Source organism: Pteronotus mesoamericanus, unplaced genomic scaffold (assembly GCF_021234165.1).
Source record: "Pteronotus mesoamericanus isolate MK-2021 breed Mesoamerican mustached bat unplaced genomic scaffold, CSHL_Meso_final contig_73, whole genome shotgun sequence".
Taxonomy (NCBI): Eukaryota; Metazoa; Chordata; class Mammalia; order Chiroptera; family Mormoopidae; genus Pteronotus; species Pteronotus mesoamericanus.
The window spans coordinates 9385359-9408907 of NW_026555245.1; the positions used below are offsets into that span (position 1 = coordinate 9385359).

The window sequence follows — 23549 nt, forward strand, 5'->3', positions numbered from 1 at the left end:
CAAAAAGGAGAACACTTAGAACAGTGATGTTAAGGATGGCTTGGTGTCTTGTACCTGTTGTACTGAAGGAGGGGTCCTGTCAGAGACCTCTAAATACAGACAGAAATGCCCTTAGAGCATCAGTCCTATAGACCTTATAGGGAACACAGATCTTGCCTCCCCACACAAAAATACCCAGAATTCCCAGCTAATGATACACATCAGAAGACTTATCACTGAACATTTAAAATGTGGTGGTGGTGTGGGAGGCATGTCTTACAAAATAGGGATCCTGTTTTAAGGGAGGTTTATTACAGAACCTTTTTTTTTTAATCATAGAAGGAAAAAAAAGAGGTCTTTTATCTGAAAACCCTGGTCTCTGAATTTTGCCTCTCAGCTTGTAGGCAAGTCATACAACTTTGTTGCTCTTTCCCTATTGTAGAAATGTCCTTGCTGGGTGAAATAAATATCTATGTACATTAACAAACAGGTTTGCTTGGAAAGAAGAGCTAGGAGATTACACAGACAGTAAAGGTCTAGGAAAGAGTGACATCATCTATTTTTTCGTATGAAAAATTTTTTGGTGCTTACAAGGTGCTGAACACTTTATGTAGGAGCCACAGAGGGGAGAAAAGACAAGTGGTGGTCTCTGTCCCCACGGCACTCCTGCAGCCCCTGTGAGCCAGACGGGGGCACGGAGATGCACATTTGCTGCAAGGGCAGAGACAGGAATGACTCACTGGGGATGGGCACAAGGAGGGTCAGGAAAACCTTCAGAGAAAGGGAGGCATTTGAATTGGGTCATGAAGGACAGGAAGCCGTTTTTAAGGATGGACAAAGGCATGTAAGGCAGTGAGAACCTCAAGAGAGAAAGCATGGTGGTATGAATGGGCCTGCCAGGCTTGGGGAACTGAAAGGAGGTCCACTTGGCTGAGAATAAAGGTGCAGAGTGGGAGGTGAGGAGGCCAGGGGAGAGTTTTCAAGCAGGTGCACGATGTGATTGAGCTTGTATTCAGGAAGAATCATTTGATAGCAGTATGGAGAATGGACTTGAAAGAGAGCCTCCTGAATGCAGAAAGATGAGTTCAGAAGCTCCTGCTGTGGTCCAAGTAGGAGAGAATGAGGTCCAGACCCAAGGCAGCGCAAGTAGAGATGGAGAGGAGGCAAACAGTGTGAGATGGGTAAGAAGTAGATTAAATAATGCTTTGTGAATTGAAAGGAGTGGGATGCAAGAGATAGGGAGGTCTCCAGTTTCTGCCTGAGCTGACTAGGTGAATAAGGGCCCCATTGACCCTGACAGATGAAGAAGAGGGAGACCAGCTTGGCCGGGGTCGGGGCTGGGGAGAGCAGACAGGGAGTGTGTTTGGGACATGTTGGAACAGGCAGAAGGTGCCTGCGGACGTCAGGTGGGGGGCCTAGCAGACATTTGGAAGTACTGACCTGGGACTCAGGTGAAAAGCCAAGCTAGAAAGGTAAGATGTCACTGGTATTATAGAAATAGGAGAATAGAGTACAAGAAAATCACAAAAGAACATAATTTCAGGTGGAGTGGTCAGTAATAGCAAATACTGAAAGGAAGGCGAGTAAGAGAAGACCTGAAAGAGCCCCGTGGAGTAGATCATCTTGACCAGCACAGTGTCAGTGAAGCAGGAGAGGGGAAGATGAGTCACAGCAGTTAGGACAAGACACAGGTTGAAAAGCCAGTGTAGTTGACCATTTTAATTCAGTTTGACTGAGAGAGAAAACAGAATGAACTGCCAATTAAGGTATCCAAGGGGTCAGAGTTAAATCAAGGTTTTATTTTTAGACTCTGTATAGCTACTAATCGAACTTCTGACCCTACTCCAATATCCGGCTTTGTCTGTGTCTTAGGAATAGAGGTGGTCTGTGAGACATACAATCTCTAGTAAAAAACTATTCTTTTTTTCTAAATAATTCAATTAAAAAATTATTTGTAACTTAGGATGCAATGTATTTTATATTTGAGCTTTTAAGTTTGAAAACAAGACAGCTGAGGTTAAATAATATATTGAGTAGTTTTCCAAAGCTGAATCTCCTCTCTTGGAGCTCAATTTTTCTGCTTTAAGTACAAAAACAACTTTCTAAAACTCCTAGGCAAGAACACTGCTGTTTTGATGATCTGTGATTGGATGAGCTGATCAGTCTTAGTCAGTAACATCCCCTTTTTTTCCAGTTGGTAAGGGTTTTAAAAATTCTAGAGCAGATGCATTTTTCTAGTCTTACACCGACGGTTTCATTCCAGGTGTCCCCTGAGAGGCATAGACCATATGCAGGCATCCGTCCTCATCCTTCTTGCCTCCACACACTGATAGTGCTGTGCCCATTCACTAACAGGAAGAACGCTCAATTGGCGTGGCTTCTAATTATCTTGATGAGTTCACTCATGTTGGCACGAACAGGTACAAGAAACTTGGTTTTATCCAGGACAGGAAGCTGCTTCTCACCCTTGTATCGTTCTGTTATCACTGGGATTTTGGTCAGACGCTACTCTCAGATGAGTCAGACATCTAATCTATTCTTTGTTCGAAAGTGCGGTGCTGTTTGAAGGTCTTCTCCTACGGCGTGGCCCTCAAGGCTGGGAGGGGGTGGCAAGGCAGAGGGTCCCGGAGCTTTAGGTGGTGGTTGATCTGGCTGTAATGACAGTGACTTCCCTAGTCAATTCCCTTTTTTTTTTTTTTTTTTTTTTGGAATAGTTATTGGATGCTTGTTTTGAGAGTCATGCTTTAATTCACCCATCTCTGTGATGAGATGATATGTTCCTTTCTGGAGAGCCCTTGGGAGTCACTCATCATCCACTTCTGCAGTTAAATAAGTGATGCCCTTTGCTGTTGGCTTGAGTCGGGGTGGGGGGTGCTATCCTGTGACTCATGCATTCTCAATCACAGCATGTTGAGCAACGTACTTGGTACGAGTGCCTAAAAAAGCCTCCTGAGGATGTTGTCACCAAGCTCGAAGTTTCCTCAATGGGGCTGGATTTCTGTCACCACACAGTTCTGCATGCCGCGCTCTGAGGCACTTCTCATTGAAACATTTATCCTTGTTTTCCTTTATTATTATGTCTAGAATAGTGTTCTCTTTAACATACCATTGTTTTTTTCTTTTTGCTTATGAATATCTGTGTCTGGTTCTGAGTTGGATTTTTAATGTCACCAGTGTTCTTTCCTTCCCCCGCCCTCAACAGTGAAGTCCTTAAAAGGTTTTCCATTCCTTGTGCCCCTATAGATTGCTTTACGGGAGGCCAGAAACTGTCCCCAGTGCACCTTGTAATGCAGACGTTGGCTCTGAAGAGAGGCCAGTGCCACAGCCCTCAGAAGGGCAGAGGCTGGGCTCCCTGGAGAGACCGCTCCTTGTTCCCACCACACTAATTAATTGTCATCTCAGATGGCAGTGAGACCAATTGTTCCCGCGTCGCCCTGGCCAAGCCAGCTCTGGAAGAGGTGTGGATCTGCCAACTCGCCTGCAGTTGGCCAGGAATCTGCATCCCAGCAGTCAGAGGAAACAAGCCAACTTGGGGTTCAAGTTTTGATTTGCTGCCTCAGAGATGCCAGCAATGGAGTTGCTTGTTAAGGGTGTTCTAGTGAAATAACTTGTGGACCTGTGAGAGTGGTTGGAATTTAGATATTTGGAAGTGGGTGACTTGCTTGGAAAATGGAAGTTGCCCTATTTAAAGTAGGCCTGTGGCCCTTTGCCACTTAGCACATCTTTATTCTTTTATTGACTTTGAACTTAAGTGGGGAAGAGGACGGTGATGTTAATATACAGAGAGGTGTTTGGCAAATGTTTCTGGGAGTAAGATTAAACTTTTGTCAGTGGCTTCACAATGGCCTTAAGGAGACAGGCGTGGGGGTGGGTGGGGGTGCTACTTCCATTGCTTTAGCTGGAGAAAACAAAGCAGAAAATCACCCTGTTTGCGAGAGGCCTCACATGGCTGATACTTAAATCCGGGGTATCCAACATGACTACACTGCCTGATGCGTAAAATGGCATGGATTCAAAGGGTCAGAAGCTAAAATGCGCAGACTTTTACCTAGGCTCAGGGCTGCAGCCAGCACATGGAATGCCTTTGTGCAAATGAAAAAGGACATCCAATTACAAAAAGGTGCATTTTCCTAGCGGAAGGGACGCAGCTTGGAGAGCAGAATGCCAGCAGGGTTCCAGGCCCGAGGTTGACCCCACTGCACTCACCTTTGCACGAGGCACAAAACGCACAGCTGTATGTGGAGGATCGAGACCGGCATGTCTTGACTGAAGACTAGTTCACATGCTTTGCAACCAACTGAGCAAAATCTTTATCTCCTGCTCATTTCATTCCCAGCCTGAAAACAAAAAAGTTCATCCATTATAGAACTGGAAGCACTGTACCTAAACAGTGTTTCTTAGGAATCCCATTTTTAAAACCATTTTTCTCTCCTTACAAATTACACTGCCCACCCTTCCTTTCTGATATCTATAGCAAATGGTAAGGCCACAGCCTGCCCACAGGACGTGGTCTTTAAAGGAGTCATTTCCCCTTCCATCTCCTCCAGGCCACTCCCGGTGTGTTTTTCGTGGCATTGGCAACAGGAAGGCACATTGAATAGCAGCGCTGAAAAGGCACTTTGTTGTTTATGTTATTACTGTGGGTTTGTCTCTGCCTAATAATTAGCGTTTCCGGCTCTCTGAATTTATTTGCCAAAATATTTGCAGGACTTTCGTGAACAAATAAGGGATGGTTCTGGACACCACTGACCGCTGCCTTGCAGGCTGAGCAAACTCCTGGCAGTCTTGAGTTTGAGGGATGGATTCACTTGGCGAGAGATCATCCTAGTAAGGGAAAAATCTCCTAAGTCACTAGCCAGCAGGGTACCTGAGCGACCACAGTTCCAGGCAGGTTGAAGTGGTCCTGTGTTCCTTTCAGTACAGGCTAGGTCGTTGCTCAGGAGTGGTGAATCTATGGGCTGTAGTGACCAAAGACCGGTTCAAATTCCATCCAAGTTCCTGAGCCTCCATTTCCTCATCTAGAGCATGCGAGAAGACCATTTGCCTAGTATAGCAAGCAAAACTGTGGTTGAGGAGTAAATGGAAGAGAATGTGTGTGAGCATGCTTTGCTAACAACTCTAAAGCATCATGAAAATGTGTTATATGAGGTAGGCTTTAAGGATGCTGCTGTCCACAGGAGGGTTAACCAAGGAGAGAGCCTTCTTCACAATATTTAAGTTAAAAGGGGGGTATGTGCTTTACTCTGCTGCATTTTCTCATATAAAGGAGAAAGAAAGATGATAAATAGTCCAGTAATCTCTGTCCTTTTCTAGATGACTTACCCTTCTAGCTAGTTCTCTGTCTGCCTCATGCTTTGAAGAGGACTTTTCAGACTTTCCTGGATCGCCAGCGTCCAGGCTGAGGGTGTGTGACCCTTGTGAGCGGGCAGCTGCACCTCGGTTCGGGCAGCCCTTGCCTTGTGGAATGGCAGGTCCTGACTTGCTATGCATCTCCTGCTCTTTCAAGAGAAGGCAGAAATTAGGACTTCTAGGTGAAATTTTCCCATTTTTACTATTGAAAGCTGGGTCAATATTTTTAAATAATATTTTGCACATCTGCAGAATATGGCCGAAAGCACACTTTCGAGCTGTGTTTTGCTGGCCTGCTGGTTTGTGACCTTCCTTGGGTCTTGGAGCACATTGCGGCGTGGGCCTCACTCCCTAGACAGTAGTACAAGCCGATGCGATGCTCTGCCAGAGCACCAGCCTTCCTTCCCGCCTCTGCCCGTCTGCAGTGTCAGGGACACGCTTTGTGATCTGCTGTAACATAGCTCCTGTTCTCGGCGAGCAGCTCTCTTTTCTTGACAGTGACATTCTTTTAGGACCCTTTTGTCTACACTAGCCTAGGCCCTTTTGCTCTTGGGTCCTTTCCCAGAGCTAGACCTTCCAAGATACTGCTCTTTCTTCCAGTGGGGTGACTTCTCACACCCCTCACTTTTCATCCATCCCATATGATTTATGCCTTGTAAAAGTTTCTTTGCTTGTAAGCATCTTTGCTGCTTTTTGTTTCTGGATGAGGAGGTCACCTGTAAGAGAGGGGTTGAAGCAGGGGTGGATATAGCTTTGCAATTATGTGGTGAGCTTGAGATTATTTTCCGTAAGTAATTTTGGGGGTTCATGTGAGGACATACCCCTTGTCAGATGTAAGTGCTTTTTAAAATAATGTCCACAAAGGAACTCGATAGATTTTCTGATGTTTCCTGTATTTGCCAGTTTAACCTACATCTCTTTTTTATGCCAGGTAGATTGTAAGGGAGTTTCATGATTCCGTCTTAAGTTTATAATAATACACTGAAGGCATTTACCACCAGAGACTTTTGTTTAAAAAAAGGAAGGCCCAGTTCCAATGTAGGTTCAGCAGTTGCTTCTGACACTTGACACTGGCTTATTAAAAGAAGCGAACAGTAGACATAACCGGGGGAAGTGAAATACATGTTAGTTTTTCAGATAAGAAGTGCAACCAAGAACTAATGCAACCAGTCACAGTCTTGAGAAGCTTAAAAAAAATCGTGTTACAGTCGCACTTCACAATTTAGCATCGCTTTCATTTATAGTATCTCACTTAATCCCCACAGTTTCATGATGAGGTAGGTAAAATAGTTTTTTATTAGATTTCTGATTTTATTTTGTAGATTAAAAATAAACAGATTCATAGATGTTAAATGACTTGCCCAAGGGCACATGGATAGCATGTGGTATTTTGAGATCCAAATTCTCATCTTTCACTTTTAATTTCTTCCTACAGTTTGTGATTTTCAGAATATTAGGAATTCATTCTACACTTAGCACCTGGTTGAAGCCTGATATTTTCCCATTAGAATTTATTCTGATGGTTTATTTTATTCCTATGCCTTTGTCTCTAGGTAAAACACTAAAGAATAATATAAATATCCATGCAGTTGAATGGATAATTTTCCCTATATTTATTTTTTAAAATTTTGTTGTCTTTTGATTACCATTTAACTCCCTTACACTCCCCCACACTCCTTGCAATCACCATGCTGCTGTCGATGCCCATGAGTCCTTTTTCCTTTTTGTTCAATCCCCCCATCCCCTAACCTTCCTCCCCACCAATAGCTGTCAGCCTGCTCGTCATCTATGAATCTGTCTGTATCTTGCTTGTGAGTTCAGTTTGTTCGTTAGATTCCACATAAGAGTGAAATCATTGGTACTTGTCTTTCTCTGACTGGCTTATTGCACTTAGCATAATGTTCTCCAGGTCCATTCATGCTGTCTGTCACAAAGGGTAAAATTTTCTTCTTTTTTACAGCCAAGTAGTATTTCATTGTGCAAATGTCCTATAGTTGTTTTATCCACTCATCTACTGATAGACACTTGGGCCACTTCCATATCTTGGCGATTGTGAATAATGTTGCAATGAACATAGGGGTGCTTATGTTCTTATACTTTATTTTCATGAAGGGGGTTCAGAGTGGATGGGGTGGTTGAGGAAGAGGATGAGGAGCGCTTTTACCACCCCTTCCAGTTTGCCTCTTGCCCAGATGTGGAATTGGTACTTTTCGTTATTTTCTGCCAGAGAAAGGCTTATGGGGTCCATTTGCACACTGTGATCTGCTGGCAGGGACAGGCTATCATGGTAGCCTGATGTTGGTATTCTCTTCATACCTCAGACATTGCTGTAATAGAAACTGTGGGCAGTATGGTGCCTCTTATAATAATGGATATCATTGCACTGAGGTTGCATATCGAATTCTAGGAGCCTTGCAAAAGATGTCTATACTCAGAGCATCCCAGGAGCCCCAAAGCCAGCTCAGCTTGCTTGGACTGTATACCTGGACGTCTCTGAGGCAACAGAGGGGCTGTCCTGCCAAGACTCCTACGGCTCAGGAGTGAGCAGCATGTGGGGGACCCAGGTGAATGTCTTGGTGTCCCAACATCCTCCGCCGTGGAAAGCATGCTGAAAGTATGATGACATGTATCTTTCAACTTTTCTGTCTCTCTGGGCAGTCTTCAACAAAACATCTCCAAAACATAGTGACTAGAAATTAGAATTAAGGAAAATTTCTTTTCTCCAAAACAAAGAGTCATTTTCAGTCACCAAATATTCGTCGGGTTTCTTCCTAAATTCTGCCCATTAGCATGTCTGAACTGGTTTTGATGAAAACTGGATCCATTTTGTTAGCCAAGGAATGTTGTTTGTTGAGTCTGTGCCCTTCTGCTCACATGGTCCCATCAGAACTGATCAGGCCAAACAGAGGGAATTCATTCGGTGGTTTTAGACGAGCTTTCTCACTACGATCAGAGCCCTGGAGTCTGGGTTGTAGCTCCCACCCAGTTCACGTTAGGAACTATTTCCGCCCCTCCCTAAGAACAGTTGAGGGTAGACCTGAGGACAGCCAGGGTAGGGCTGGGAGATGTTGCTGCTCCCTTGTTGAATTGTGATGGTGCACGCACGCGCCCATGTGTCTGTGTGTGTGTCAAAGAGTTGAACTTAGTGTTCTTTCTTGCGGCGTATAACTCCCCCTGGGGGAATTTGAATTATTGAAATGAAATCCCTGGGTCAAATCGTCCTTAAGTGATTTCTAAGGTATACACCTGCAGATGAGTCAAAAGGCTATTCTCATTTTTAATGATTTTGCATATGTTATGCTGAGCTTCCCGAATGAAGTAACTGGAGCCATGGTTTTGGGCAGAGGGCACTCCCAACTTTGAAACGCAGAATATAATTCTTTACCTCACCAAGAAACCACTATGCGTCCCTGCTAAGAACTTATCTCTGACTCAGTTTCTCTTTGTTTTTTAAAAATAAAACCTCACTGTTAAGGACGGTGCCCAGCCAGAGTTACCATGTAATGAAGGTGATGTCAGAGGACTTCGACCAATGCCAAACAGTCTTTTAAAAAGTTGGCATAACTTACATTATGTAAATTATGTTTGTTTCCCTTAGTTTTATATATGTATACAATTACTTAATAGTTGATACAACACTTGATAAACCTAAAGCAAATAAGGAATAATGATTGTTGTAGATACCTTTTAAATAAAAATTCTAGAATGCAACGTAGAGGCAGGGAGGAAAAAGGAACGTTAGAATACAGTGTAATGCCTACTTTGAGAAATACACGCAGAAGGAACATTTATAACCAATTGCAGCGATTTGACCCCGTTTATGGTGAAAATTGCAGAATGATGACCGTGCGATTGCCAATCACTTGTCTGTGGCCGTGCTGTTTTAAATATATACTGAAAGCTTAGGGCTTTTTTTCCTTCCATTTGCCCTTGTAGGAAATAATGCAGAATTTGTCTTCACTGTGAGATGCTGGATAATTTTTTACTTAAATGTTTCCAATGTCTGTTTTTAATGCCACTCTCTCACCACAAAGTCGTTAAGAAAGTTTCACTCATATATGCGTTAATGTGTACAGAGCTCTTTTTTCTTTATAGGTCAGCATGAACTCCCATAGAGAGCAGAAATTATTATTGACAATTCTTTGTGTGTCTGTGCTTCGGTCCATTTCAGTTGGGCTGGATTTTTAAAAAATATGAACCCACGAGGCATGATGTCTGGGGTGCCAGAGTAACAGGACGGGGCTCCACAGCCACGGCAGAGGCAGAGATGTTCCTTCTGTGCCTGCTCCTCCCCGGAGCACCGCAGCTGTGCCTTCACGGTGTTGGGGAGCAGCCATGTCTGACTTGCTGCTCACGCCGGCCACCCTCTGCCCCTCCCCCTCCACTGCTGAGATTAAGGCACCGCCCCTGCCAGTGGAGGTACAGGCACCCGTTATCTCGCTCTCACCCCCCCACCCCCACCCCCACCCCGAGGCTGGCACATCGACATGGCCTAGACTCTGACATTAATGATGAAGGCTGATCATTCACCCATCCACTTTTTTCTTTTCAAATATTTGATTCACACCTAAGACTTACATAATACCTAAGTTCTAAAACATTATGAATTGCACACATCTGCACCAAACACCCAATCCAACCAAGAATGCAAACAGAGGTAATAACTTGCATCTAACTACATGCTAATCCATTCATGTTTTTTAAAAAGGAGGAAGTGTTCTATTTAGAAATACATGAATTCTTTCATATCATCAGACTATGTATTTTTTAAAAAATCGTTATTCAATCAGCCATTCACTGAGTGAAGTATGCACCCAAAAGGGCAGAGGAAGAAATGTAACATTTTCTTTTAAAAAATGAAACATATGCTTCTTGGGTATTTGCAGAGAAAAATGTCCAGGTTCCCAGACAGGAAAAATGAATTCAAGATGAATCACTGAGTCATTCAGAAAGGCTGCACTCTTCAGTTACTGGTGAAGAAAATAAAACAGGCAGTCAGAAGCTGAACTTGGCCCTCTCAGAAATCTCAGCTGTGTTAAAAAGCAAAGCTTCTTGTCATCATAAATTGGGCATAGGAATGCTAACGTATTGGGAAAGCCATCTCTTGGTTAATGTTCTAATTAAATGTATAGTTCTTGTGTATTTTTCAGCTTTCTTAGTCTTATAAGAAAGATGAGAGTAACATTCAGGTTTGTAACCCACGGCACAGAATAAAATAATTATTTTTAAATAAAAAAAATTTTGCTGCCCCCCCAACTCAGATGTTTTCTCTGAGTAAAGGGATGCCCACTCTTAACGTCGAAACTGCAGCTCCCTGCCCTTCTGGTTCCTGTCAGTTCATGGAGCTTCATTTAGGCTGTGGCGCAGGTGATGTTTCAGGCCAGGCAGCAGCCCGTGAGTCCCCTGCTGTCCCTGGCTGTCCCAGGATGGTTTCAACAACTCTGCGGCAGCTTGTGCCAGAAAGTGAAACGTGACCTGTTGGGGGGAAAACTACATTTAAAAAAAAAAAATCAAATGAGGAGTCCTAAGCAGAGTTTGGTATGTGTATGAAGGCTGTAATTTGAAAGTGTCAAATTCCAGCTCTTCTTCCTCCAGCCTGCTCAGCCAGGACTGTGGTAGTTTGTGAGTTCATCATTTCTGTATATTGTTGCATGGTGCATGGGGAGATTTCAGTCCAGTCAGAAATTATTCTCTAAATCCTTTAGTTACCTTAAAGCCAAATAAACTAATGAAGGATTGTCTGAAATAAAGCAATGTTTGACTGTCCATCCCATTTTGTAAAAATTGAGACTCTTGATGAGGTTTCTTGATAAGTCAAGTCTGACTTCCAGTTTGGGTTAACACATGGTTCAGAAAGAACTTTGATTATTCATCTGCTATACCACAGTCTTGCCTTGCCAGAGGAGGCCTGGGGAAGAGCAGCACAGCCTGAGAACCAGGAATGGAAGTTCTAGAGCCACAAAGGAAGGAGCAGGGCAGTCTCCAACCCAGCTAGTATGGACCCCAAAGATGATCATTGTCGAGAGGGCGCCATTGCAGTTCAGCCCACACACCTCTCAGAGTCAGCTCTCAGAAATAAAGCTTTCTTTCACAATAGGATGTTTTTTCCATTTGAGTCAAAAAGTCCTGACTAAAAATCATCTTCCTTCCAGAATTTCCATTAAAAATCTTAGCTACACCACAGTAAGAATTATGAGGGTTCTATTTTGAATGTATATGTTTATTTATATAAAATGACATGGGTAATGCTGTTCTTTGTCGACAAATTAGAAAATGCTGGTAAAGATCAATTTAAAAATTAAAATCAGTCAGTATTCTACTGGATATAATCACCCTTAATATTTTGTTCTCTTTCTTTTGGGAATTTACTTACGCATATAGATATTTAAAATAAGAATGGTATTGCATTATGTTGCAATCTACCTTTTACTCCCAATATTGTATTTTTAGCATCTTTTCATGTCAATTAATACATTTAGATGTCATTTTGATAGTTTTTTGGACTAACCATTTTTTTTTAAATGATACACTTTTTTAAAGTCAGTCATTGTGAAGAAACAGCTTTAGTCACTCAGAATCCTATCGCTAAGAAATAGCCATTGTCAGCATTTGGTGAATAACATTCCAGGTGGATAGAAAGAAAACTGACTAACTTATTATGTCTTTCTATGTAAATATTATATATAATTATTTGACTTAATTTAATTGAACTAAGAAATAGTAGAAAGTAATTAAGGAGACACTGAAAAAAAGTTGCTAAATTTTAGGTAAATATTTCTTCACAAAAGATAGTTCCTAATAGTTCCTCCTACAACTGAAAGTGGAAGATTATAAAACAGCATCATAATTTTGAAATCATTAGAGTTTTAAAAACCTGTACATTTAATGTAGGCCTCATCTATTTTCAAAGTGCTGTTGAAGACAGGAAATTAGAAACCTTTCGTGTCCTGCCCCTCCTTCGCCCACCTTTCAACGTGTGATGGTTATAGAAGTATTTTCCCATCAAGATGAAAAATATTCACAGTATGGTCTGTAAACAAATTTCATGGTTTAATTTTAGTTGTAGGCCTAATAGATACAGGATTTACTACACATTCTTTTCTCAAGTTAATTGAATTTAACATCTTGTAGTTTTGTTTTTATTCTAAGAACTGTTGATGGGTAATACAAAAGTTATATTTTTATCCCAATTCTTTAAGTAGGTTTAAAGTATTAATGTTAGGTTTCCTCTCCTCACTAGTCACTGCTGATCTGAAGAATGTGTAAACAAATTGTTGTTTCTGGTGAAGTTTAACAACTGAGAAAAGAACCACATCACCCAATAATGTGTTACTTTGCTAACCTGAGGTTGAAAACTCTAATAACCACGATCATGACAGAACTTGCCTGCGTAATGTTCTTGAAACTCAATTAATTCAAGGACGTGAAAGTAGATCTTCCCTATTCCCATCGCCCTAGTCAGGTTTAAAAAAAAGCAGATTGGAGGCGGGGTTTTGGCCATCCCAGAGACTGCCTTTCCCGGACCCGTGGCCTCTGGCGTCATCGAGGCAGCTCCTTGTCTTGCTGGCCTGTGTGCCAGGAATCAGTTACCTCGGGTTGTTTTAAGCAAATGTGGGCCAGGCTCTGTCTCAAAGTAAGGTTTGTAATTCTTTCTAAAACCAACCAGAGTTGCAGAGTATGGTGCATTAAATTTGGCCGAAGGTGTAGATCTCCACAGTGTCCTGTAATTAAAAAAAAAAAAAAAAAAAAAAAAAAAGATGGAGTCATAGTGTATTTAAAAAATTCTTTGCCAAAAGCCATTCAAGCCATGGACCCTCAATGTTAGTTAGCCTAAAGGCATAAAGTCAGATCTGCTGAAAAATCACAAACTAAACAAATGAGTCAAAAAGCAATATACCACATTTATTTAACAGTTCATAACATGCACCATGAATAATCTCTGCATAGCCCATGTTTCCCCAAAACGGTCATAAATTACAGGGGAGCAAAAGGAGGAAGTGGGAAATACTGAGCTTTGTCCATCACAGCTCACCTGCTATGCATTTGAAGGTCTCTCTCTCTCTCTCTCTCTCTCTCTCTCTCTCTCTCTCTCTCACACACACACACACACACACACACACACACACACACATCTTAAACTGCTCTTACTATTTCAGCAGGTACAAAGGCATAGTTGTAGTGTGGCACTAAGTCATTATATGCAACTATTATTACTTATTTTCTGTTTTAACACTGAGAGAATTTTGACACTCAATTTTAAAGTGATAATATTCATTGGTACCCAATACCTAAGCTCTAAACGTATTATTACATATTTTAAAATGTTTTGTATGTAAAAAAAACACAAAAAACCTTCAGCACCATTTTCCATGTGGTTTTAATATTATCAGACTGTAGGAATTTTGGAAACTGTCTTTGCCTAGATGTTGGAAGAAAATGTTTTTTCTACAACAGCCAAGTATTTCATACTTTAACTATTGGATCAGCTTCTCCTTATTTAGAGCCTTCTCTACAAAAGAAAGAATGACAACTGTATGAGCTACATAAAACATTTTCAGTTTGCCTTATTGAACAAATTGCCTGCTTAGCAATAGAATGCAGGATTAAAAATAAGTGTGTATCTGACCAGACTCACTGACTAAAGAGGAAATGGAGTTTGCTGCCTTCCTTGTTCTATAAAGCCACTGTTATGTTTCGTGAGACCTACTCTCAGAAAAACTTCTCAATTCTCAATTTTTCTTCAGCATGAGAATCAGAGGAATGAAATAAATTAATAAATAGTTAAATGAAGCTGAGAAACTCAACTTTTCGCTCAGGATGTACATCTCTCTTTTCCAGAAAGGTTTCGTGTCTCTACATGGTCAAGTAGAGAGGTATGAACCGGATAACCCTAGAGAACAATGAGAAGTTTTTAATCACACACCCCGGGGAACTGTCTGCCATTAACCTGAAGTGCCTGGACACCAACCCACTAGTTGTTTATGCTGCTTATGGTCCAAACAGGTATCTGACAGAGAGAAATTTAGGACCAGCTAAGGGAGCCTCAGGGAACTGAACCACCCAAGGGAGAGACATGCTACTACCCCTTGGGGAAAGTCTAGTTAGATGATATCTAAAAGTATAAAATAAAGCAAGAACAGCATATGATAGCATATAATTAGCTGTTAAATTGTGTAGTATGTGCCATACGTGCTATTTGGAGGCAAAGAAGAGAGAGATCTGTGAGCTGGCACAGTTGGCGCCTTTCCTGCAGGCCTGCCTTTATCTGAGCAGCGCCTTCGTGTGAAATGCAGAAGGCGTCCTTGTGCCGGACACTGTGTACCTGGCTAGTAGCACGCGGCGAGGTTTTAGTTCCCACTACCCCCTTGACTTAGGGCCCTGTACAGTAAATAACTGTACAAGTAACTGTGCTCACACATAGCTTCCTCTTCTGGGCATCACAGATTTAAGTGTGAGGATGGACATGCAAAGAGCTCCCAGGAAGATCTGCATATTTCTCCATTATGTGTATTTGGGGGCTACTTCTTAATTGAACCCTGCTTTGTCCGCATTCTTTTCCATGTTCCTTCTGTTATTTATTTGCTTTCACAATTGCCTCAGTAACTCTTTGCATCTTTGTATCTTAAAGTATCCATCATAGTGCTATGCACAAAGCAGGTGCTTAGATATTAAATAGAATAAAGTATTTCAAACATACCCTGTAAATGATGGAAGGAATGATGTTAAAGGTAAAATAGTCTTAAATGGGAAATAAGCATTCTGTTCACCTCCGCAAAGGGGGCAGGTGACACCTCTTATCAGAGGCTTGGTTACTCCCATGTTTATCGTGTTTTTGGGGTTTCCTAGGTGCTTTACTAAATATATGTTTTAATATTAACTTTATGGATGCTGTGGGTACTCGCCTACCTAGATAACTTTTTTTTTACCATATACTTGGCCCCCAGGCATCTCCTGCTAGAATCCTCTTGCAGGTGCACCCCCTCTTTCTTTGCACACCGTCGTGCTGCACCGCAGTGTCGTACATGCGTACCACTCTGCAGACCCGGTATCTGGTCTGCATCGTAACTTTCAAACCAAATAATGTTGTGAATAATTGGAGCAAGAGCTTTGTTACTAGACATCTGGGCTCGAGGAAAAAGACAGTGTCCTGATAGGCGAAACCTAGCGTGGATTTACTTTGTTCCTTTTCCAGCTCCTCTCCTTTGTGAATCAGCAAGCAGGGAGCAAAATAAAATGAGTAGAACAGTTGCATGTTATGGGTACCACATGGAGAACATTAAGAAGCATGGGATTTTTTTTTTTTTTTTTTTTGGTGCCCTATATTGAAAGATAGAAAAAGCAGTGGAAGTGGAGTGGGGCAGAAGTGCTCTAAATGCTGCCTAGGGTATGGGAAGGGTTTAAATCTCTGCAAAGGATGTCTTTGACCTACATGTGCTATATCCTCAGTTACCCAGAGCAAAGGCAGCTCAGGTGAGAGGAGCACGTGGTCTGGAGGAATCTTCTGGTGGCTTATGCATTCTGAGAGGCGAGCTGGTGAGGGCCACTGCCTGCAATTAGTTTAGGCCACAGGAGGCCCTGGCACTGTAAGAAACTGAAGGCAAGTTATATGAATACATAAAAATGTTCACAAATACTTTATTGCCTCTAATTAATCCATTTCCTTAAAGATTTGCTTTTCAGGATATTTCACAAAAGCGGAAACAGTGTTTCTGTGATCATCTGCAATGTAACCTCTATATAACAGTTTCTATTATATCACATGGACAAAAGCACAGTAATATTAAGATCAAGACATTTAGTGATTTTAGCACCTAAACCAAATAATAATACATGGAGTGTGAAACAGTTAATTCTAACAGATTGAAAGTGGGTGTCTTCTGGGGCTCAGCACACTGTCGTGTAGTTTTCCACTGTACTATATTTAACAGAGGCTTTTTATAATGCAGCGATACTAATTAATAATTTTTCCACTTCCCAGTGGCTGACTGTTATAGATATTATGTTAGCGGAACACATTATCAATTATAAGAATGGCGACTTTATGTTGTATTAGTGGAAATGTATCCTATAGCTACAATGCTGCGATTGTACAGTTTTTCCACCAAAAAATAATTAGCTTTTGTCAGCAGCATCTATTGGGCACCCAGGATGTAAAACCACAGTATGGGACAGCGGGAGAATAAACACAGGAGGCACGGTTTCTCCCCAGGTCCATGGAACTGGTGACATGTGTACTTGCCTGCTGATGCAGTTAGGCACCCTCTCTAAACCAGTCTTTAGCAGAGTTCCAGAAGTTTCTTCATGGCTCACTCTATAGGACAGAGTTTGTAGTTTTCCCTTACCTTCCTCTAGTATACTACCAACCCAACAGGTAACCAGTGTCTACAGTATCCAGTACAGACACCCTTTCTCATTTCAGATCTCTGATTTTGAAGTGACTGACTGAACACACAGAGTATGGGCCAGACTTTTTTGATCATGCATCCCATTGAAAAAATTGTGGCTTTTATTGAAATTATGCTTACAAGATGTCGAGTCCTTTGTAACATAAAACAGTGTAACTTTTTAAAAAAAGTTTGATTAACTCTATGTGACAGTGATTCAGTGATCTGGTTCTAGGTTCAGTTTAATTTAGTACTTTTTTTTTCCCAAACCTCACCTAAGGATATGTTTATTGATTCAAGAGAGAGAGACCGACAGACAGACATTGATGTGAAAGAGAAATATCAGTTGGTTGCGTCCCGTACATGCCCTGACAGGGGATCAAACCCACAACCTAGGTATGTGCCCTGACCTGGAATCGAACCTGCAACCTCTTGGTATAGGGGAGTGATGTTCCAACCGAGTCACCTGGCCAGGGCTAATTTAGTACTTATTTTTAGTATCTCATAAATAAAAGTATATCACACAGGATAGATAGTTAGCAGCAAAGAAACTGTATCATTGGCTGTGCCTACTCAATCATACTGCTTATTTTCAGTTCCATTCACCAATTATGCAAAAGCTTTTAACCAAAATTTTGCTAGTAAATTTCCATCTTCACTGATATTAGCTAGCTCTTCCTTCAGACTAATTGAAAGTTGTTGACATTATTCATCTTAAACAAATGGGTTAAAAACCCCACTGAAACTATTTCTTTAAAAGATTTTTTCCCAAGTTTTTTCAGTTTATACATGTGATAGTTTTCTTTTTTCCTAGTGTCACACCTTACATTGGTTTTGACAGCAAAATCACATCACTATGGAAACATTTCCAAATATCCATTTTCACAGCACAAGTTTCCTAGCAATTTTTCTCTCATTATTGTTAAAATGCTCTTGGCCTTGAAGAGATAGATTAAATGTGTTTATGTTTTTAAAAATATCTTCGCCACCTTGTCATGACAAAAGAAAAAAAGGTCAGCATATTTGAAACACATCATTTTGTAAAAGAAAAATCTGCAATTCATCTTTAAGGTTATACAGTTCTCATAAGAGGTTTGCCATCACATAATTAGGAAACCTTCTCTGATTATTCCCCTTCTCACTGTACACGGTTCTCAGGATTCTACTCTTTAAGATAAGAAAATCTGTAAACTACTAGCTGGGGACACATAAATGGAGCTATGTAGCAACACAGAAGATGAACAGAGACAGGATTCCTCAGGAACCTCCCGCCTTTCCCTCAGGACTCCTGGACACCACACACGGCCGCAGATGAGTGAGGCTGTCATTGTTTCTCCATCCATTCACGACAGTAAAAACTTGTTATCTTTCTCTTTTTCACATTAAACACATAGAGTTTGATAGTTTGTCTTGCACCCTGGGGTGATTATGTGCCCTCTACTCTGGAGACCACAAAGCGTCCACCATGGTGGTCAACGCTGGCTGTATAATAGACCATGCAGGGAGCATTAACAAAGCCTGGCCCTTCCAGACCAATTAAATCAGACTCTCCAAGGGCAGGACCTAGACATGAGTGTTGTTTAAAGTTTCCCAGGTGATTCTAATGTTCATCCAAGTACTAATACCTAGTACCACTAAGTAGTATGTGGTACTGCTTAGTCCAAGAATTACATCAGCCCTGCCCACTGTTGGCCGCACCATCCTCTGGGGCTGCCCAGGCTGCTGGTGCGACCGGAGCTGCAGCTGCCTCAGAGGCCACAGGCTCCTACACGGAACTGTGATTGCTGTTGTGTGTCATGGGGAATTTTATTGTGAACATAAAAGCAACCCTTTTCCTCATCTATGAATCAAGACAGTGGCTAATTCTCTTCTTGGACGTCATGCTTTATTTATTGAGCAAAGCAAGGAACATAGCGTGGTTTGGGCTTCTCATTGTAAGGTAATCTAATGCTGTTGGGGAGAAGCCAGGAGTTAGAGAATGGCTCCCTCCAAAAAGTGCTGAGTTAGAAGTATGGGGAGGAGCAGAATCAAAAGAAATATTAGCGAAGTGTTTGTAGGACTTTCAGGTTTCATTTTGTTGTCCGCTCTGTAAGCAGTTCTATACCATCAGATGAAAATAATAACGTATGAATAAAATTAACATATTTATGACTCAAAGATATTACTTATTGGTTGAGTTACTATTCAGCTCTTACCCATTGATATCACTGTACCAGTGTTAAAAATTTTAAATTATAATATTTTAAAGCCACTGCTCCTGGTTCCTTGAGGCACCCTAGCAGCCCTGCTTCTACCCTAGGATGCTCCTGGCGTCTTTGCCGTCTACCAGTGCGAAGGTCAATGTGAGGCATGGCCAGGAAAGTCCTGAGCCGGCTCTGTTCTGTTTGGCCAGTGTGCCTGCATACCACTGGTTAAATACTTTCATTCCACCCCAGCTTATGTTTGTGTAATTATTAGGGCAAGGCATCTTGGTCATTCTCTAATTCAATAATGTAGTTACAGAAGTCAACAATGAACTGATAAAGGCTAGGAGACTAGTCAAAGATCATATACCAGAGACCCAACCAGGCCTCCAGACCTGGACTACCTCCTCTGTCATTATTCCTCCTTGTCTACAGTCTTGTTCGATCACATTTCTGGACAAATATGTTGGAAAGTAAGCAATTTCATTCCATCGTAGAAGTATATAGTGAGTTGCCCTGGCATTGTGCTAGAATATAAGAAATATTAATGCCTTGTTAGAAATTATGTGTACATAAACATGGAGCAGTCAAATAGCAGTGCCAGCAATATATACCTCGTGCCCAATGAATAGTTTATGAAGACTGTGAGTGCCCCAACAAGATAATAATATTTAGAAAGACTTAAATGGAAGGATGGATAGAATTCTTGGAAGACTGAGGCTTTACTATACATCCTTTCTTCATCACATCTCTTGCCTAGCTTTTTAATTAGCTTTTTACTGCTCTTTGTGACTAATGATTTCCTTCATAAATGTACAACTACTGGGCTGCGTTTACTGCTGAACACTCAGGTTATTTCTGCTTAGAATTTTTAATATATTAATTAACGTTTTCCCTTCATACCCCCAAATTTTTATCTGTATAATTTATCTTTCTCAAGTGTGATATTAATGAATGAAAAATAAAAAGAGAAGAATATTTTCATAGAACAGTAATTAACCCAGGTAAATGGTTCTGAAATCTCTATCCTTATCAGTGCCATTGTTTTTAACTTCATTCTAGCACACCAGCTTTCTCTTTACTGCCCCTTCTTTTTGATTTCTTTCTTCTCCATCTTTTCCCTTATCTGAAAAGAGATAGATTTCTTCCTTGAACTCATTTTCACAGCAAGAGATCTATTTAATAAAAGATGGTGAAGGTCTACAAAGGTTGAAATTTCCTGTTACCAAGTAAAGGGAATTTTAAAGTACTATTTAAAATATATGTAGATAGTGCCCATAGAAGCTGGAGATGGGGGAAAAGGGTATTCTTGTACTATCCACAAGCATAGAAGAGGTTAGTGAAAGGTTATCTTCTTTTTGAAAGGCAGTTTCTATATACGTTCCTTGGAGTGAAGATTGTAATGTTATCAGAGATGGACTGTAGCTCTGATTGCACAGCAAAAGGAAGTGGGAGCTAAATTTGGAACTTACATGAAATCTTTTCAAAAATAGATATATAGCTGAGAACACATAAAAGAGGCAATATGCATATTTATCTTCCTGAAAAAGCAATGAAATTTGCTAAGTCCCTTTGAGTTATATAGAGATGGGTTTGGTTTGGTTTTATTCCATGACCCATGCTACATCACCCATCATTTTAGTTTTTCACGGGTAGCTTACCAGAATTTATAGGAAAGAGCATGTCTGGGTGTATAATCCCTGGTAAAATCTTCATATGTATCTATTTGGGTATCTAGAAAAGGTTTTAATCAGGTTATGGTCTTTGCACGTTTGAAAATGTGACATTGAGATTAATGCAATATAATAACATTTGGACTGTCTTATGGAGAAAAAAAGAACTTGTATGCTACTTAAAGTCAACATGCTTCTAGTTGGAAAACCACTGTAATTGTAAAATAATCACCAGTAACCCATAATTTAAGTAAGAGTTTAGAACAGCATTTCCTTAAGATATAAAATTTAATAGTGCTATATGGCAGGCTGGGAACAATCATAGAAATTATTTTGTATTTTTTGGAACCGATTTCCAAAAGTTGAAGTCCTCAAAAGAGTTGGTTCACTGAATGAGAGAAGGGCTAGGTGAGGATGTTTCACCATCGTTCCCCTTGGATCATACCTGAAATACAAACTCAAAGTTGCTTCTGTTTACTGAGCCACTAGTGTGTGCTTGCGCCTTTGCCGTTTTAGGTATAGTATTACATTTAAGCTTCATAAAATGCTGTGGCGAGAGTATCATTACCTCTATTTAGGGCTAAGGAAGCTGAGGCTTGGAGGGACCAAAGCAAGTAAACGGGAGCATGGTTAAAAGTCAGTCATTTGACTGCAAAGCCACAGGCCCTTAGCCACAGTGCATTGTACTGTGAGATAGTCCTGACCCCTAACAATCCAGACCATGCAGAACCATTGGTCCCTAACACATGCTCTGGTCCCCCTCGTGGCTTGTAACTCCAAATACACACATTTGAAGTTCAGTATAACCTCAGCTCTAGGATGTAGATTAAGGGGCTGGGGAGCAGAAAACATGGGAAGCTTCTATGTGCACATTATTTTTTAATCTATCCTGACCAGGGAGCTGAGAAAATTTCCACCAGTTGGAGTCATATTCAGTGTAATTCACAATTTCTCTTATTCAGAGTGCACACAGAGAAGGCAGTTGCGGCTGAGGAGGGGGGTTGCAAAATCAAATTACTTCAGGGCCAGGCAGGCAGGCATTGCGAAGCCAGCCAGGTTCTATTCTTTGAGTTAGTTAGTTAGTTTTGGCATTGTAAGACATAGAATATTCTTCACTTCCATGAAGAATTATGCTCTCTCTCATTATTATTGACAATAGTACTGAGGCATATATGGTAGCATATTTGTCTGCAGCATCTTGTCCTCTTGGAATATGGGCATAGTGTTACTGGAGCTTCCATTTATCGAGAGAAATAGGAAATGGTTTGTTTAATGGGAACTGTCTCCATTTTATTAAAAGGTGGTGACCCTGTACTAGACCAAGTAGGTCTGGAGACCGTCATCTTATATCTGGGTTTCTTAATTTCCCTATGCCAGGTCTTTCACAGACATATCTTGATCCTAAGTCCTGGTTTGCCCAAGACACTTGCGGTTTACATCTGTTATCCTAGCATCCCACAAGTTTAGCATTTTTCCTGAATTTGTATTTTTTAATAAAGCATTCTTAGTAATAGCTGCACCAAAAAACTGAGGATGGATTTGATAGACTTTCATCTTGTATTTCCAGATACTGCTCATGTAGTTGAATAGACTTCTCACTTTAACACTTGATTAAATCTGAAAGATTTTCCAACTGTTTTCCAAATCCTTTCCAGATGCAGTGTAACTGTGTCTCCCTTTCAAAGACAGCCAGTGGGCACTCACTGCTAATACAGGGTAAACTCGGACAAGAGCAACTAGGTACAGTCAACCCCTTTCAGCTTCTAGGGTAGTAGAGAAAGCTGTGATGCTGCTGACTTTACCATCTGTGTGCTGTTATTAGCCAGTCATGCTTGAGCCCTGGTCTGTAGGCTCTGAGCTCCATTGAGAGAGCAGGCCATCATTGAGCGGCTCAGCAGGAAATGATGTTAGGTGTATGTGGAAAATCGGCACTGAGCAGTCTTGCTCGCTTCAACGCCTTTATCATTTGTTGTTTGGCTAAATCCATTACTGTTTTATTGTTTGATTATGCTTTTATTTTGCAGTAAATCCCCGTGGCCATAATAAGCTTTTTTAAACAAAAAACCTGAAAATGCATGCTTAACAGAAAATTAAACACCAAATTTTTCTCCCTGAAGAAAGTCAACAATAATGTGTAACTTGTACAAAATTGTCGATATTTAACATCCACCATTATGGCCATAGTGGTATCATCAACCACATAAAATTCAATGGTAAATGCTTTTGTTTCCTTAAAAATGTTGAAAATAAACGTATTTTGTGATAATGCTATGAACATAGTTTTTGAGAATGCATGGTATCATGATAAATAAAACATTTATTAAATTAAGCTTATGGAGCAGAAATGTACTTGGAATTTGTTATGACTCACGTATAAGTCATAATTGTGTCTAAACAAACTGTGATAATTTACCAATCATGAGTTTCATCTCCTGAAAGTATTTGTGAAAGAATAATATTATGAACTAATAGGAAACAAATAGTTCCTAAGAAAATATTTGAACTGAAATTTTTCCATATTTGCATTTGAAAAAATAATGGAATTAAGAATACCTTCCAGTTAGCAGATTTTGTTCTGGGCTTCACAGGTACTATTTCAGTCCCTAAAAGAGAAGGTATTTCTGAATTTAAAATGTTAAGGTCTATAGAGAAGAACCCAATTGAAAATGTTAACTCTTTCAAATATATTAACCTAAAATGGTTAATACAATTTTGAGAAATATTGCAGGCATTTGTATGAAATAGTTAAATATATAGTATGTTCATATTGAAAAAACATACAGTCTTCTGAAAACTGTTAGGGACAGGATATTGAGAATAGATATAGCTAAGAACCATAGCTAAAGTACATGAATGTACAAAGAAAAATTCTCTAATTTTTTTTTCTTTTTACAGATATATGAAAATTTTACTTTTTAGGAAGAATTTTATATTTGAGAATATTTTAATACCAATTTAATAAAACTGATTTGTTGATCAGT

At 40.6% G+C, this 23549-nt stretch overlaps 1 protein-coding gene and 1 pseudogene across 1 annotated transcript in view; one reads left to right on the forward strand and one right to left on the reverse strand.

The window, feature by feature from the left end:
• LOC129078244 (guanine nucleotide-binding protein G(q) subunit alpha) overlaps positions 1-23549 on the forward strand; it is a 262495-nt gene that overhangs the window by 151109 nt on the left and 87837 nt on the right. The gene's annotated exons all lie outside the window — the stretch shown is intronic.
• Positions 2220-15388, reverse strand: LOC129078456 (microtubule-associated proteins 1A/1B light chain 3B-like; annotated as a pseudogene).